Source organism: Euprymna scolopes, chromosome 30 (assembly GCF_053919585.1).
Source record: "Euprymna scolopes isolate OS-2025 chromosome 30, ASM5391958v1, whole genome shotgun sequence".
In the NCBI taxonomy this organism is placed as follows: domain Eukaryota; kingdom Metazoa; phylum Mollusca; class Cephalopoda; order Sepiida; family Sepiolidae; genus Euprymna; species Euprymna scolopes.
In genome coordinates, this window is record NC_136511.1 from 74,550,140 (window position 1) to 74,568,500 (window position 18,361).

The 18,361-nt window shown below is 32.9% G+C and overlaps 1 long non-coding RNA gene across 7 annotated transcripts in view; it reads left to right on the forward strand.

The window, feature by feature from the left end:
* LOC145254839 (uncharacterized) overlaps positions 1-18,361 on the forward strand; it is a 467,813-nt gene that overhangs the window by 198,995 nt on the left and 250,457 nt on the right. For 3 of the 7 annotated variants that reach the window (XR_013863810.1, XR_013863808.1, XR_013863809.1), the window contains exon 4: positions 5,607-5,714. The exons of 3 other annotated variants lie outside the window; for them this stretch is intronic. This is a non-coding gene — a long non-coding RNA (uncharacterized LOC145254839). Of the gene's footprint in view, positions 1-5,590; positions 5,715-18,361 lie in introns of all 7 variants that reach the window. One more of the 7 variants, XR_013863812.1, reaches the window with a different exon arrangement.

An 18,361-nucleotide genomic window follows, 5' to 3' on the forward strand; every position in this document is an offset into this window, starting at 1 on the left:
AGTTGAGCAACGTGATGTCTGTTCGTATTACATTTAAACTGCTACAAGTTACTGCACTTATAGAAGTAGCAAACAGGGAGGGAATGCTAAAGTCTACCAAAACGAAAGAAGAGGCTGTTAAAATAAAAGGATTTGCAGTATACAGGAAAAACCAACAATGAAGAGGTAAGATTTTGCTGCTTGACTTAGTCGGAAATATTCGTCGAGAGGGGGAGCACACGTACTATGAGGTCATCAGAGCACATTTAATTAAAGCACTTGTAAAACAGGCATATACATACAAAATTACGGCGATGGGACATAGGTTAGAGCTTGGTTGATAGTGCAGGACTTATCAGATTGGAGATTATTTTTTACCCATCTTAAGAGGGAGAGACTATTGGTTGATACACGCACCTAGATGTGGAAACAATACTCCATGCATGGGCAAAAGGTGGCTTTGTAGAGCTATAGGATACTCTCAGGTGTGAGTGGTGACTCATTTGATTCGAGTGAACACGCCGAAACACATCGTCAATGACAGCTGTATGTATTATTAAAAATAAAGGTAATAATAGTAACATTTGCAAAACTTATGTTTTGTAAATGTTAGCGTAGGTATTTTAAAAAACGAGAAATCTACTCGGTTAATAAGTACTCGACTGTAATTCTATGATAGAATTAGAAGGTGTCGCCTTACGAGACTATGATCTCATTACTCACGCCATTGAAACTCTACTCTTCAGAACCATCACACAGTTAAAGCTGCTGCACGATATCTCTAGTATTGACATTATTCAGACTATTTTTTTTTCATCTTGGATGTTATTCCAACAACATTTCAGCAAATATAATCTCCGAACTTTCGCAGGTGCATTTTTATTCCAAACTCGTGAACCTGTAGGAAACTTAGAATTGAACCCTTTATGATATTGCGATTCTGAATTTTTAAGATGAGGATTGATATTAAGGATCATAAGGATTGTTCAAACTGCTGTTCTCATCTTTACTGTTATTCTCACAACGTTTCAGTCGATGTAAGCTCCGGCCTTCTTAAGGTATCTCTTTTCTAAGGAGGACCTGTGGCGTAACGGTCAAAGTACTCAGATTAAATTCAGTTCTAAGTTACACTATTCTGTAGGTTTAAGTTTCAATCGAATGTAATTCAATCGATACAGTTTAAGAATTTCTTAAGACTTCTGTCTGATCATAGCTCAGGGAATTAAGGTATGCTATCACAGTGTATTAAACAAAAGACTCCGTCTGAAATTCCGTTCAGTTTTCCAAAGTCAACAAGCAGATTCTCGAGTTCGAAAGAAGGTTGGAAAAATAAAACATAAGCATTTGCTTTTATTAATAAGAAAAATAAAAAAATAAAAATACAAGTAACACACAAAAAAACTTAATATGCTCTTAAGATGGAAACACATCTCCCGGGAGCTTTATATTTATAACATATATATATTTTTGAATAAACTGAATATATATATATATATATATATATATATATATATATATATATATATATATACATATATACGTATATATGTATATATCTACATATATATACATATATATATATACATGTATATGTATATGTATATATATATGTATATGTATGTATATATGTGTATATGCATATATATATATATATATATATATATACATATATATATAGCTTTAAACACCCCCATATATATATATATATATATATATATATATATATATATATTAGTAGGCCGGCCGGTGTTGCCCGGTCTTAAAATGTACCTGCATATGATATTTCAATTCATGGTGACTCTGTATGTATTATTATTATTGAGCAAATTCTTTATTGATTATTGTATTGTGCCCAATATGCATTTACGACATAAGCAGGCTAACCCAATAGTTCGCGTTAGATCATCAACGTTAAGCACCGTTGACCATGGTCAGTACTTCAGTAGATGATCATTTGGAAATTCCACATGCTGTATGTGCTGTCCGCTTACCCCGACATTGTTTCCAGTCGCCCTGGACCTCGCCTTACAACTGGACTCAAGCAGTGCCGATTCGGAAGAGGCGTGATTGAGAATGCGCAACCCTTGTCGTACAATTATACGCGCAGCTACCCAGACAGAGTGTTTCGAGAAGCTCTCAGCATATATATATATATACAAAATTTTAGTTAAGGTTTTCTCTTTTCATCCTTATGTAGTTAAATTCTGTTTTAAAATTGAAGACTTTTGCGAAATCGGCGTATGCAAATGCTCAGTCTGTATCTATTTAACAATTTTAATAAAGGCTTTTTTTTCTTCTTCATCCTCATATATATATATATATACACACACACAGAGTTATAAAATATATATTTCGCGTTTCATACGCGTTAGAATTGATAAGACTTATGACTACTTTATTTAATCACATAAATTAATATACAAAAATAGTAGGTAGTAAGTTATAGAAATATATAAAAGATATATAAAATAATATAAACATATATGGCAATTAAGCTACACAAAGTATTGCGCGTTTCATTTCCGTGAAAATTCGTCAAGCATATATATATATATATATATATATATATATATATATATATATATGTATATATGTATGTATGTATATTAATAACTTAATATATAAATATATATATATATATTTAAATATGTATGATTAAAAAATCAATAGGAAAAATGTATAAATGTTTATATCTTTTCTGTATTTATTTCCTGTGTGTTGATGTGTAGGAATACAAAGAGTCTTTCGGTCCTGGATATGACCTTAAACTGTATCCGATGGTGAGGGCCCCAGCTTGCAGGCCTTAGGGAGTGTGGAGCCCCCTTTAAATTGCCATTGCTCCCAGGTCCACTCTGACCCGGAGTGGTAGCACCTGTTAGGGTCCCAACAATGGGTTAAATAGAATACGATTTAAAAAACAAATATACTATATTAAAAAATCGTTCTTCAAAATCACCAGATTCGGCATTAAATGACCTGAAAAGGGTTGATATGCCGTAAAACAAAACAACCAACCAACAAAACGTCTTTTGAAATAAACAAGAATGTTTCCCTCAAAAGCGCATATTTTCGACCGATCCTTCGATCTTCCTCAGTGTGAATGATAGAAAACATGAGTGAGCGGGCAGAGTAAGCAGTGGGAGGAGGGGCACGGGTATAACCATTAAGGTAAAGATCTATTTGAATAGGACCCTTCCAGCATTTTCGACTTGGATTGGTCAGCAACATGTGTTGCCTCTATTCAAAACTAAGACTTTCATAAAACTTTGATTTGGACACCCACGCATCCCACGAACATACTCGTATATGTGGACATACATGTATATACACCCGCGCACTACCACATATGCTTCTTCACGTACCCATACACTCACAGGATACGCGCACCCACGTTTATGGACGTGTTTACATATACAGCTGGAGATTGATAAGCCAAGTGGGTGCGAAGTAGAATGTCTTTTCCAAGAACTTCGATTCATAGATTTATTGTGGGTCTAGGTGGTCTGGATTGTCTGCACGTGCGCACCCACCCACACGCACTCATACACACGCACGCACACACGCACACGTTTATTTATTTATTTTTTTAAACGCTAATGTAGATTTCGTTAATTGATATATACAAACATATAATGTTGGAAAAAGATTATATATATATATATATATATATATATATATATATATATATATATATATATATATATATATGAATTGTTTCAAAAGATAAAAAATGGCCGGCGCATTCAGCTGAAATCGAAAGCATAACATTCAGCGCTTCAGCCTTGGTCGTTATCGTTTGAGCAATCGACACATGGATGAAAAGGCTTAAAACTTAAGCGACTTACACTATATATATATATATATATATATATATATATATATATATATATAGGTATATATATGCCTATATATTCATATATATATGTTATTTTAGTTATATACATATATATATATACACATATATATATATATAATTTTTCTTATGTAAATAGTCATATCTTGCTACGATGTGCAGAGCGTTTCAATCATATTAGATATCATCAGGCAAGAGAAATTAACACACAGCACTGAAAAGGTTCAACACATTTTCAAATTTTGAGGAGAGAAAATTCGCCATGCGTGACGATGGGCGAAATTAAAGTCCTTACTTTTGATAACAACTTTAATTTCACCCATCGCCACGCATAGTACATTTTCTTTCCTCCAAATTTGAAAAGGTGTTAAACCTTTTCAGTTTTTGTACCTTAATTTTTCTTGCATGATGATATCTAATATGATTGAAAGGGTCTGCGCATCGTAGCAAGATATGACTATTTACATAAAAAATAAAAAAAATAACTTGCTCCCTTATGATTCAGCACTATCAACGACCCTTGTTGAAATTCAATTATTTTCAATTTTACACACACACACGCACACACACACACACACACACACACACACACATATATATATATATATATATATATATATGAATATATGACTATTCACATAAATTAATATACGAAAATATAATTTTATGCGTAATTTTTCAGTATTTGCTTCAACAGTGCTCAATACATAGTTTCGAATGCTAGAACGTGTTAATGCTAAATTTTACGCAATTATTCTTAATGTAGAAACCATGCATAAAAAGAATTAAACACAATAGTTAAATTAAACCAATAATCCAATAGGGAACAATAAAAAATGAATAATTAATAGATGAAACTTTGTTTTCTAAAGGAATATGCAAATTAGTTTACATGTATGAAACCTTTCGCATATCCACGGCTGTCTATACTAAAAAGTCCGGTTAAATAAATTTTCAATAGAATAAGTATATATATATATATATATATATATATATATATATATATATATATATATATATATATATATATATATATATGTGTGTGTGTGTGTGTGTGTGTGTGTGCGTGTGTGTGTGTGCGCGCGTAGCCGAAATTTCGTTGAACTGTGCTCTCGCGCGTTAAATAATTCGGATTTGCATTTTGAGAGTGCTAGCAATGGTCTTGTTCCTATAACTTTGATCGGTAGAGAGCATGAGTTGTACAACGGCGCATCTCCGATCTTGCTCGTTAAACATTGCTTCACTTTCAGACGTGATAAAGGCTACTCTCCCTCTCGCTCTTGGGATTGGTACACAACTGGCCAACTAGTAGATATTCTGAAAGAAAATGTGGAAACCCATTTCCATTAAACGGAAATGGAATTATGTCGTTTTTCTAGGGCGATAATTTTATCGTTCCACCCAGTACACACACACACACACACACATATATATATATATATACACAGAGAGAGAGAGAGAGAGAGAGAGAGAGAGAGAGAGAGAGAGAGAGAGAGAGAGAGAGAGAGAGAGCGCAAATAATACATTAATTCGTTATATTTAATACTACGTGCATGATAAGATTGTGTATTACTAATGAAAAGAGCAAATACCAATTATTCATTTGAACTGAAATGATAGTCAAAACGTTCAGAAAACCATTCGGTTCAAAATCTCACTCCTCCCCTTCAATCGTTACTCAGACGAAACATTAACATATCTTTTGTACAACTTGCCAAGCAGAGTTGCATGTTATTAAAAGAAATGCGATATTTGTAGTTGTTTTTTTTTTCAGAAACGGAAAATGAAAATTTCTCATGCCGTGAGGAAATCGAACGAGATAAGGACGATCGAAACTAATAAATCGATCACTGATAGATTGAAAAAGAAAACACACAATGGGGTAATTAGATATTTTATACATAATAATATTTCTACAATTTTACTATTTCTCTCTTACTCTCTCTTTCTCTCTTTTTCTCTGTTTCTATCTCTGTCTTTCTCTCTCTCTCTCGCTTATATATATATATATATATATATATATATATATATATATATATATATATATATATATATATACATAAACATTTAATATTATTAACAAATTTATTAACATTTAATATATTAACAAATTTATTAATAAAATCTATTTATTAACAAAATCAAGATTTCCAAAATGGAATTGATAGCAATAAAAAGTGTATTTCATTTTAAGTAACAATTGTTTCAATTGTTTACGTCCCCTTGGCCTTCGGGACAAGATCGAAGTGTAGTATCTGTCCTCCAGATGGTGCACTTCAATTTCTTGTTCTCTGTCAGTTTAGGAGAAATCCTTCACGACTGAGACAATTTTTATTTTTGTTCCTTTTCTCCACGTTAAAAAAACGACCCTGGTGTCTAACTCTGTCCCGTAGGGAGGCATTGTAAATAGGAACAATTGTTTAAAGACTAGTTGGACAGTTGGATTGCTATCAATTCCTTTTTTGAAGTCTTGGTTTTGTTAATACAGTATATTAATGTTCAGTTATGAAATATGATAATTTTGTAGCTTATATTTTAAGTCATTACTTTTTGGCTTAAAAATTCATTGGTATATGGAATTTACTGAATTATACGTAACCAGTAAAATCCAGTATTACAAACAAGTCTACACCCCCCACACACTCACACACACACACACATATATATATATATATATATATATATATATATATATATATATATATATATATAACGTAATTGAAGTAAATACTGAACATTTACGCATAAAATTATATCTTCGTATATTATGCGTAAATTTTCAATATTTACTTCAACTACGTATGTATTGAGCACTGTTGAAGTAAATACTGGAAATGAAATTCACGTATAAAATTATATCTTTGTATATTAATTTATGTGATTAAATGAAATAGTTATATATATATATATATATATATATATATATATATATATATATATATTAAATAATAATTTGTAATGCATATATTTTAAAAATAATGCATATGCCACTCCCCATATGGGGTTACCAAATTGATCAAAGGGAAACTTATTCCCAACTCGCATGTAGGTAAAAATGCACTTTCGTATAAATAATTGAATTTGTTCAAAAAGTATCGCAAAACAAATACAAATAACATCTCTGTCTGTCTGTCTGTCTGTCTGTCTGTTTCTCTCTCTCTCTCTTCCTCGCTCTCTCTCTCTTTCTCTCTCTCTCTTTCTCTCTCTCTCTCTCTCTCTCTCTCTCTATATATATATATATATATATATATATATATACTGGTAGAATATGTCTTTTCTTTAAATACTATTAGTGCATGGGTTCTCTAGGATTGTTTGATTTATTCTCTCCTTCCTTCATCCCAGTTCGTTTTACTGGTGTGGCTAGTAGTGTCTATCAATTTTATAGAGCTTTCTATTCCAGTATCTTCTTTCCTAGAACTGCACGGTTTAAACTGTTTTTTCCTACTTACTCTTTTACTTCTATCTACAGCCTTACTCTTAAAAAGACTAAGGTAAATAGACATTTCCAGTCTACGATAACCTTCTTTTGTTCTTATTAGCTCATTACATCAATTGGCTTCACGCCTTGTCTCGGGCGATTTCCACAAAACAAAACAAAAACCCCCAAAAGCAAAAAAAACAAAACAAAAAAAAACAAAAACAAAAACAAACAAACAAACAAAAAAATGAACACAATTACCTGCGGATGCATACCAGTTAAATTATAACGTTGTCATATACAAGTCTAATGAAAGTTAGTTTTTGCTGAACCGCCATCTTGTTTGATTAAACCCTACCAAAGTTCCACCATTACCGATTCTCATGCTGTTGTCTCACAGTTTACCTAACACTTATTTACCCTTATTCTAAAACGGCATTTCGATCTTGATAAGCGGTGACCTCTGATTTAAAAATAGAAATCTTTCCTCTATCTAGGAACATGTATAGACAAGGGGTTTAATTTTGCTTAATCTTGGGTTAGTCGAAGTATTTATGCAAAAGGGTCACATCCTTATTGAAGTTCGTCGAACACATTCCATCGACTCGGGTATAAGCAGTTTAATGTTTCAGTTGAGAGGGTATGATACGGTGTCGGTGGCACTCTCTTAAACGGTAAATTTACAAAGTTTGATTTAATGTGAGCTCGTTACTCAACCTGTAGCCTAGAAGACATATTCCTTAATTCGTAATTCATAATGATATGTTTGATGGTTAAGGATTTTACTAGGCACATAAAATACGCGCACCGATACTTTCAAAAATGTATTACATTAGATAACTAAGGATTTATGTAAACACATTCTTTCTCTAATAAATAATTTGTATCGAACAAATTAAAACATTAAGATGAGTGATTTCAGTGGGTGAATCCTCTAAATACTAATAAGTTTACGAAAAATAATGATTTCATATTACGCACCGGATATTCTGACAATATATATATATATGTATATATATATATGTATATATATATATAAATGTATATGTATATGTATATATATATATATATATTAAGAACAAATAGTTAATAAAACATGTTAAAAGACACTTTAAAAAAGAGTTAAAACATATTTAATTTTAAAAAGGAAACATTAAATAAGTGGATAGTCCTTAATCCACGAGTTTCGGAGAAATACTGTCCTTCTCATCAGAGAGTAGCGTTTAGCAAAATGCTATATATATATATATATATATATATATATATATATATATATATATATATATAGTAAGTTAGAAAAATATATATATCAATCAATTAAGCTCCGCAAAACATTTTTGTGATAATTAGTAAGGCTTATTTGACGAATTCTCACGAAAATGAAACGTAGAATATTCTGTGTAGCTTAATTGCCATAAATATTTTTATAACTTACTACCTAGCTCTACCTATGTATTTAGCACTGTTGAAGCAAATACTGAAAATTTACGCATAAAATTATATTTTCGTATATTAATTTATGTGAAGTATATATATATATATATATATATATATATATATATATATATATATATATATATATATATATATATATCCAAAATATGTGTTCCTAATGCTTTATGGTTTTTGCTGTCTACTTGGATAGATAATAAGATATATTAAAAACACCATTCTTTACATGGGGAAGTGCTAGGGGATTTTTCACTATCTTGAATAAAGATAATCATTCATCAAAAGGGTCAATACCTTGCTTGTTACTGTCTTCCCATCTACGGAGACGGGGCGGAAACCTGAAAACAATGTTTGGACGATGTTTAAACATTATTTTATTCATATACCCATCTTAGTAGTAGCCGAATAGCGTAACGATTTTGAGCGCCGACTGTCGACTAGGCGGTCGAGTTTCAAACCTCGCTTAGGTAGTTGCTAAATCTAGCTGCACTGATGAACCGTACTACAGTGAAACAGCACTGTATGTGGATAACTATAAATGCTCCCAACCTTAGGTGGATCATATTGAGAACTGATAAACGCAATAACACTTGCTTAAAATGCGATGCTCTTTGTGCAAACAAATAGAGCTGAAGCGTTTGGACAGTGTTTAAAGATAATTAATTCACATGTCCATCTTGGCAGCATTCGAATTCTAAACCTCTAGATGATCGAGTTTTAAACTTGGCTTGAGGTTGTTACTAAGTCTAACCGCTAACTGATGAGCTGTGATACAGCGAAACAGTACTGTGTGTATGAGTCTCTGTCTGTCTGTCTGTCTGTCTGTCTGTCTCTCTCTCTCTCTCTCTCTCTCTATATATATATATATATATATATATATATATATATATATATATAGGATTTACAGAACGTTACATTCCAAATTATAAATATTTATTTTTCATGCAAAACAACTCCTCAATCATGTTAAAATTTCGGTACATTTTTCATAGATACGTTTCCTTATACAGAAAAAAAAAACGATTATTGTTATGTTAATACCGTCTCTATTCGTGCATATACCTTTCAGAAAAAATAGAAATTTATTGCTTAGATAGAAAATAAATGCATAACAATATAATACTGCAAGAGAAAAAAAAATATATGCACCAACTAAATGTTAAATTTTACAAAAGCCTGATGATTTCATTAACGAAATTTAAACTCATTTTTTTTTCAGTTATTCGTCAGCAAAAGAAAGATGCACTATAAAGGTCATAGTAACTCTTCGTATGTCACACCGAACATTATTGATAATCTCGAATGAGGTCAGAGTGTAGGTTTATTATATTCGGTGACTCTATCCTCTATCATCATATGATTTTAGAACCACAATTAAATATGCAAGAATAATTTAATTTAATAACATTATACAGAGAAAAATCCAATATTTTTACTTAGTTTTTTTTTTGTTGTTGTTTATAGGCTAGCGTCCACATCGCTTGACCAATCGTTATCAAACTTGGTTGATACATCGTTTATGATAAAACTTAGAACTGATTTTCTTTTGTGATATTTAGGTTTTAAAAAATCGCATCATACCTGTCCTGAATCATTAACATCGAAAATTTCGTTCAATGTCGACACTTTGACGAAATTTCAACTTCTGACTTTTCAAACTTATTATATAGCTATAATGATATTTGATTACAAAAATAACTATGCTAAATGTTAGCTTTGTCAATGAATAGTTTTTTTTTATTTTAAATGTTTCTATGGTTTAACTCCAGGAATAGTTTATACTGTAGAAAGAAGTAAAACACAGGAAGAATCTGGCCCATCCTTACGTTGCCAGGTGGAAGTATGTAGCCTTATGCTCTGTTGTAATATACAAGCGATGCGTTGCGTCCAGTTACTGAAATGAGGGGTAGTGCGCATAAGCGTTGGACTATGCTACATCCTGCCTTGCGTGAGGTAATAAAACATTCGTTTAAATGCTTCTCCCACCGATTTGAATCTTTATTCATGAAAAACAAAAAACTCGCACACAACATTGAATCTTTTTTCCTCAACAACATAATTAAAAGAAATTAGGTCCACTAAATATATATATTTTTTTTGCTATTTATTTTTCAATTCAAATAAAATCGAAAAACTGAATGTCACATATATCGTGAGATCAATCGTGATAATCTCGACTGTAACGAATAAATCGATTTCTGATCGATCAAAAAGAACGAAAAATCACATTATAATGTTTTTCATGATTTTATATTTTAGTAAGAGAAGATAGTGCGTGTGTGGTTAGATGACGTCATATTTTGTTTCGAAAAATTTATTTTCACTGGACATAAAATGTTACGTAATGTCCATATAAGTATTTGGTTGCAAAGAAAGGAATATCGTTTTTGTTCCAATGTATTTATTTCGTCTGAAACATTCAGAATACGGCATTTTAAAACTTTACAATAATTTCCTTCATTTTCTATGATATTTGTCCAACGACTAACTAGCTGTTTAATGCCTTCTTCAAAAATTTCTTAGATTTGTATGGAAAAAACAGTTCAGGTTAATTTTAATCAGTCTCTCACTTTCATAAATTTCATTGCTTAAGTGATTCTGCAAGGATCGGAAAACATGGTAATCATATGTAGCAATATCAGGTGAATAAGGCGGATAAGTCAAAAATACCTAATTGAAGTCCATGCTTTTTTCATGAGTGACGGTTTTTGTGTGAGGTCTCGCTTTATCATGCTGGAGCGCTACACCCTTCCCATTCAGTAATGTTGATCGTTTTTTGATAGAAAAGTTCATAGATCATCCACCTGCGAGCAATATTTTACTGCTGTGATTGTTTGGTTAAGCTCTATTAGAAAAGAAACATGTGCATGATTGAAAGACTCGAGTTGTTTTCTTAACAGTATTAAACGAAACAATCCACTGCTGATGCAATTCTCTACTTATATAAGAGCCAGGTACGTCCAAGGATGGAATACTGCTGTCACATCTGGGCAGAGGCTTATAGGAAAAACTTATCCTGTCTTGACAGAGCTCAGAATAGACTTCGTAGCTTGATGGGGGATGTCCTTTTCTCTTCCCTGCAGCCTCTTTCTCACAGAAGAGGCGTTACGAACCTGTTTCTGATTTATAGTTATTTTCATCGCAAGTGCTCGTCTGAGCTTCAATATATGGTCCCCTCCTCGCCAAACATTCACGAGAAACACTCGTTTGGCTGTAAATTAATAATTTCACCCACTCTTTATCTGTGCCTAAAACCTAAACGTAGATTCCACGAACAAAGCTTCTTTCTTAGAACTGCACACCTGTGGAAATCTCTTCCGTTTACCTGCTTTCTAACTGATTACAATATGGCCGTCTTCAAGTCCAATGTAAACAAGTTCTTAATGAGCCGTTCCCTTTAAGTACTCCAATTTTAGCAAATTTACACTTCTAACGATTACTATGAGTGACATCTGGGGCTTGATAAGTGGTGATTCCTTTGTAAAATAGAAATCATACCCTAATTAATAACTGAACATGGCTAAACTTCTAGATTAGCTGCATATTTAAAATTATCTGAAGGAAATTGGTGAAAAGTAACACTAGAACAGAGAGTCATCATCAGTATAGATGGTTATTCTCCGAATCTATACTTCTATAAATTTGTTGTTTTTTTTTGTGTGTATTGATATTCATATTAAATGTTTTAAATTTATTTAGTTATTTATTTTCTTCCCCACTGAGTAAATTAGGCACAAGGCTGTTTTTTTTTAATGTCGAGAGTGAGGGTAAGGAGACGAGTTACCCAAGAGGGAACTGGATAATTACAATTGGTATGAAGGGTTTCCCCTACATTGACCAAAACTATTTGCTAAAATAGCAATGGTCTGATATGTGGGGTTGCCTCCGCATGTGGTCTTTGATTACGGTATCTGCCGGAACAGATACTACACTTTGATAACAGAAAAAAAGATCTTGGCCCGAAGGCCAAAAAGAAAAAAAAGACAAACCTTTTTCTGTTTATTTAAAAAGAAAATACAACAGTGTTATTTATGGGTCGTGGAATTGTTCTCACCAGCAAAAGATGTAGATAATTTTCATATTCTTTTAAAATTCATGTTAATTAATTCCCAATTATTTTTTTCCGTTTTTGTTATACGATGATCATCTTTTGTTTATTATTACATGTAATTATATTCATGCAAATATTCTACATGATTTATAATTGCGTAATATTTTCGTAAAAAGTTTATAATAAACACAAACCTCTTTCTATATATATTTATGCACGCGTATATATATTTGTTTAAAAAATTTTGCCTACAAAACTCCTCTGTCAGTTTTTGGTCTACAGACAAGAAACTTAATATATAGGGTATTCGAACCCATGTGAAACATTTTATTTAAGTTTTAGCCGGGGAAAATCGGTGAAAAAGTGTGAAAATTAAAAACATTAACGTCAAAGGAAAAAGTAAATCGTAAGCTATCATTTTGATTTCGATTCTCGGTGGTGTTGGACGAGTCATATTTTTGTTAATTTTGTAAATGCTTACTTTTTTTGTGCCCAATATAATATAATAATAAATACGAAATCTGCGTTAATAAAAATATCATATTGAAGCATATTTTACGACCGGGCAATGCCGAGCGGCCTGCTAGTAATCTATATATATATATATATAAACATGAGAATGTGTGTGTGAGGGCGTATCCCAACCTATATACTGAACGACCTTTTAGATCTACAAACAAGAAAGTTAGTATATAGAGTATTCAGGAAAAAGTTCTTTTGTCGGGTTTTGGGAAAAGTTCTTTTGTCGGGTTTCTTCCGGAAAAAAAGGTCTGATAAGGGGTCAAAATTGAATACTTGTTACGTTGGGGTCAACGAATTTTGTCAACTGTTTCACAAATGCGCATGTCTGAATCGTTCACGTGACAGTTTATATATGTTAAGGATAAGTCTGCTTGAAAACACATTTTAAAGAGCGTGTGAAGCTGACCTAATGGTTATAGTCTTTGACTAACTGTGTTTAGGTTTTGCTTTCAATATTATTTCGAATAATTTGTTTTTACTTTCAAGAAATGGACTGTTTAGAAAATAGGTAATACTCGCATGCATGTGTCCTGGTTTTTATTTTTCGACTTTTTTTTTTTTTACTTAAAAACAAAAACGGAAAAACAACTGAGATATTTTTTAAAAAGTCAATTCAATATAACGTTTAACACCTACGGTATTTCTGTTTATAATAAATAAGAATTCTACATGGATAAAATTATAATATTTATGCCCGGGAAACGTCGGGTAGCATGCTAGTAATTAATAATTATAATTCTCAAACATCACTTTTATGCCCACTTACAAATATTAAAATCAAGATATAATGATATTAAACCTTATGCCTAGAATCCGGCTGCTACAATATGATATCTGTATTATTGAATGAAAATAAACATCATTATTTATTCTTGCAAAGATAAACAAGGGGAGGAAAGAAAGACGTGATTACACGTTAAAAGGCAAAACAATTACGGGAGTAATCACAGCATTTTCTAAATATAGATTTTTTCTTCGAGTTAAAGACAAGATAATAATAAAAAAGATAATAATAGATAAAAGATAATAAATAAATAGAGGCATTAAGAATCGCAGTATTTTGGGAGAAATATACCGACACTATTCTCATTTTTTATATATTTATCACGTTTTGGTCGATGTAATCTCCGGTCTTCTTTCTGTACATGTTTTCAAACCTAGTTGAACTTTTGATATTTTTTATGTTGAACTCGGCAATCTGCATGAACTTTCTATCTAACCACTTTTTTTAAGCCACAGTGGTAGATTTTTCTTATTCTGCTGAGCATGACTGGTATATAAGTGTTAAAAAATCAAATAGCCAAGGACAACCAGGAGGTTTCTATTTCATTCGCTACTATACCGAAGTGTAGTAGCGAGCACCATTCTTTACCAAGAATACATGCTTTTATCTACAGTGTTCAGCAATATGGAACCTAATACCATTTTTGAAGGTCTGGTACAGCTACACGAAGAATTGAACCCTGGTCACCCGGCATCTTGGCGAAGAATCTTAACATTATGCCGTATAGACCGATTATAGAAAGTTATTTTTATTACTTATTATTGTAATTATTGAACCTTCGATTTTGTGAAGACAGTTATTTGTCACAGGTTTCTAATAATAAACAACATTACCTGTAACGACATGCGTTTATGTGGACAGTTGTAACATGATTTTAGCGAGCCTTAAACTAAATAAACGAATTTACAAATAAATAAAAACTATAAGTTTCTGAATTTTTAAGATAAGGATTAGTTTTTCGTACTGTTTTTGGATTCTTCATACTACTGTTCTCATCTTGAGTGTCATTTTTGCACCTTTTCGGTCGATGTAACCTTCGACCTTTTTCAGGTGTATGTTGCCGAACTCCGGAATATTTTTTATTGAACCGAAAAAGCTGCATAGAATTTCGAACAGGACCCTTTATTCAGTTCACGGGAGTAACATGCTCTCGTTCTGTCATCCATGTCTGGATAGAAGTCATAATGGCTAGAGTGCTTGGTATCTTTCAATTGTAACAGTTGCATTGTTCTGAAACTTGAAAAATCAATCCTGTGTGGGCGAGCGGGAATATAATTGTGAATTACTTGGGACTTATTCCCAATCAAAAATAAAAATTGATACGGCATGATCACGTTTGACTCACCGGTTCCCGCTTGCTCCATAGCTTTCCATTTAGGACGCCTTCGTATATATGACCCCAGAATTACAATAGCTTCCTCTGTCTTTATGGCAATGTGCCTTGTTTTAGATAGCTTAAAGAAAAGTAGAGACACATATTCAATTATGATTTAAATTAAGAAAGAAAAAATATCAGCAAGGGAAATAACCCATCATTGGTCATCATTATTAGTATAACGTTCTTTGCTAATATTTATTTTTAAAAAAATTACATGTTCCACCACTAACGTACTGCTCTATGTAAATACTGCTAACAATATGCTAAATCCCACCGCTTTACTATTGTGGGCCATAAATACCGAAAGGCTTCTTACTCTAATTCCTACTTTCCTCGAAGTTCAAGCCTTTGAAATCACCTCCTTACTCCTTGTATCTATGAGTGTACCAACCGTCATAAATCACAGCGGGAATATCGCTGACATGCCACCATCTTATTTGGGTTATACATAAACAGTTAAAAGTGATGCTCTTTGCCGTGCTAGGGTTGTTATTTCGCTTACGACGTCACCCGTTAATTCTGTTCCTCTCTTTTTTGTCCCTTTTTTTCTGTTTATTTACTTGCTTATGTGTTTTATTTAATTTTTTTATCAACCTGAAGAAGTTTAAAGCTTTTGTGAACAAACTTCTCGTTTCACAATTTATTCATTTAGCAGGCCTTTGTGTAGATGGTCCCCAAGTTACCGTAGCTGTCTGTCTGTTTGTTTTCCATCGTTGACCCTATTACATTGTCATATTCCTTTCATTGTACCTAACACAACGAAATTGATATCAACATAGTTCAAGTCGAAATCAAAAATGTCTTTCTGTCAATTTGCCATCCTATCAATTACCAGTTTATGAATTTTAACATTCAAATATTCAAATAAACGCTCACAGTTACGCAATCAATCTATACTTATGTACTCACGCGTGTTTTCTTCATAAACACTAGATGAAATATTCAACGATTTTTGTGTAAGATTAGATGGTGAGGAACGGCTACTAGATTTTTAAGCACGTGATACAAGATCGCTGAAAAGATGGTTGGATCACTCTATCTCTCCAGTAGATACCTCACCACCGATGCAATCTTCTATCTGCATAATCGCTAGAGAAACCGTCCCTACGTACGCCATAAAATGGAGTACTGTGGCCACATCTGGCAAGAGCTGCTCGGCGCGCCCTATCCTTCTTTGGCAGAATTCAACACCAACTTCGAAACCTAGTAGTGCCTTTTTCTCTTCACTGCAACCTGCGCCTGACAGAAGAGACATTGCGAGCCCATCTCTGCTTTATCGTTATTTTCATGGCAAGTACTCAACTGAACTCCAAACTATGATCTCCCTTTCCCAAACTTTCACAAAAACACTCGACTAGCTACAATCACTATATACGATTTTCCCCCACTCTCTACCTGTTCCTAAATCTAAACGCAGAATCCAATAACAAATCTTTCTCAGAACTGTTCACCTGTGAAACACTGTTCCGTTATCTTGCTTCCCGGTTGAATACAACATAGTAGTCTTTAATTCCAATGTGAACAGGTGCTTGTTGAGCTGTCCCCATAGATAATAAAATTCAACCCAATTTACACTGTTAATGGATACTACACTACCAACTTACGTTCATTAACCTTTATCCTCGAGTGGCCTTCGGACCTTGACAAGTAAAAAGTACATCAAGAGAAACCATCCCGGGTTGCATTAGGTTTGGACGTTGATCGTGAAATAACAATTAGAAAATGACATATCCAAAACAGAATCTCTCACACACACACACACAGATATATATATATATATATATATATATATATATATATATATATATATATATATATATATATATATATATATATATATACCTTCACCCCAAACAAAGCATATTGCCACTTGGACGTATGGGGCTACTAATTAGGACCATTCCTAAGAAATATTAAGATTTTGGTTGACGTTACATTTAAAGTTTTGTATATCAGTACAGTTAGGGAAGCAGGGCAGGGAGCAGGAAAGGAATTTCAAAGTTTAGCTGTTTTAGGGAAGAAGCTTTTAGAGAAGACAACTGTGCAGCATTTAGGAACCTAAACAGTGAATGGGGTGTGCTTTTGTTGCTAAGCGTGTTTGTCGGGGATATGTACGTCGAGGGAGCACAAGTAGTATGAGTTCATCAGAGCACATTCCATTAAAATACTTGTAAATAAGACGCAGGGATGCGACATTGCGACGATGGGACAGGGGTTGGAGTCTAGTGTAAAAAGTGGAACCTATTAGATCGGAGAGCCTTTTTGAGACGCTATCAAAGAGGAAGAGACTACTGATAGATGCACCAACACAGACGCGGCAACAATACTGCATGCGTACGCGAATGGTGGCCTTGTAAAGGTACAGGATATTCTTAGATGTAAGTAGTTTTCTACCACGATAAAGGGAGACCACATTCTTTGCAGCAACTTTCGCAATCTCCTCAATGTATTTGTTCCGGTTCATATTTCCTGTGAATGTTAAGCCAAATAGTTTGAAGGAAGAATTCTCAGGTAGGGAGTTATTTGTCATGGATATCGATGGTTGGAGAGGTTTCTTGTAATTGTTGAAAGAAGAACAGCGTAGTCTTACTAGCAATAAATGTCCATTTACGTCCCCATTCCACTACAGTCTGGGGGTCATTTTCTAAGGAGTCAGCCATTGTCTTGGATTTTTGTACACTCGTTCTTCGATCATGCATGTTATCATCAGCAAATATATCCATCTCAGACACAATATTATCGGGGAGATCATTGATAAATATCAAGAATGATAATGGTCAAAGGATCGACACCTGATGCACACCCTCATTAATGTTATGCTGCTTGGATAATCGTCCATCAAGGATAACCTGGATGGTCCTATTGTCTAATAAGAATCTATTTATATTTAGTATTCGTCCAGCTATACTGTATTATTTAAT